Source organism: Galeopterus variegatus, unplaced genomic scaffold (genome assembly GCF_000696425.1).
Source record: "Galeopterus variegatus unplaced genomic scaffold, G_variegatus-3.0.2 Scaffold2086, whole genome shotgun sequence".
NCBI lineage: Eukaryota > Metazoa > Chordata > Mammalia > Dermoptera > Cynocephalidae > Galeopterus > Galeopterus variegatus.
The window spans coordinates 227,338-228,365 of NW_007728197.1; positions in this window are offsets into that span (position 1 = coordinate 227,338).

Sequence of the window (1,028 nt, forward strand, 5' to 3'; positions counted from 1 at the left end):
TTTTTTTTTTTGAAAATCCTTATCTTTTACAGATTCATAAAAAAATTGGTGTTAGGGAGGAAATGGGGTGGGGAAATGGATGAAACTAGATTCAGGCTCCGAATTGGTAAATGTGGAAGCTGGGTGAAGCTACATAGGAGTTTATTATACTATTTTCTCTACTTTGTTTATGTATGTGGAAATTTTCACAGTAAAATGCTTTTGTTTTAAAAAAGATTGGATTTGTCAAAGGAGAAACCTGAGTGGTGCAGCAACCAACATCCTTCAGAAGCTACATTTGGGGGACACTGCAGAAATAAGAGCTTTCCCCTCAACAAAGACCCAAAGCCACTCTGCACTCTGTGACAAGTGAAGGGCCTTTTATTTGGGTGATTCATTGAAAATTACCTCCACTACATGACAAAGGCAGAAATAACATGCACAGCCTGGGATATGTCCACATTTACACATTTATTGGGGTTTAGAGAGACAACACAGATAAAATACTTAGATCATACACAAGTTTATGTTTGATAAGAACAGGTTGCCACATGGTTGTAAATTTGTAAATTTTTTTCTGTCTTTAGTCACGGAGTAATGTTGCGGGAATGTCAATGTCATTCAGAAACACCAATTGGGAAGAGGATTTTGACACACGCAACTAATAAATACACAGTGTTTGCATTTAGCACTTGAAAACAGAAGAGCACGTGCAAGATGGTACCCAGCTGGGTTTCTTGATTCTTTGTCCTGCTATGATATTTACACCTGTGTTTCTTTGTCCATATTCTGAGGAGGTGCACCTCCTCTAGTGCCTGGCAGAATCAACAATTTTGGCAGTTTGTGACTATTGCTTTCTTCTATTCTCAGAGATGAAGTAGTATTTACCTGCCACTGTGAAATCACACAATTCTCAAAGGAGATTTCTCAGTAGGGGGCTTAGCTGAGGGCATGTTCTCTACTGATGCTGATGTGGAGGGTGTACAGTTTGGGGGAGAGAGAGAGAGAGAGAGAGAGAGAGAGAGAGAGAGAGAGAGAGAGAGAGAGAG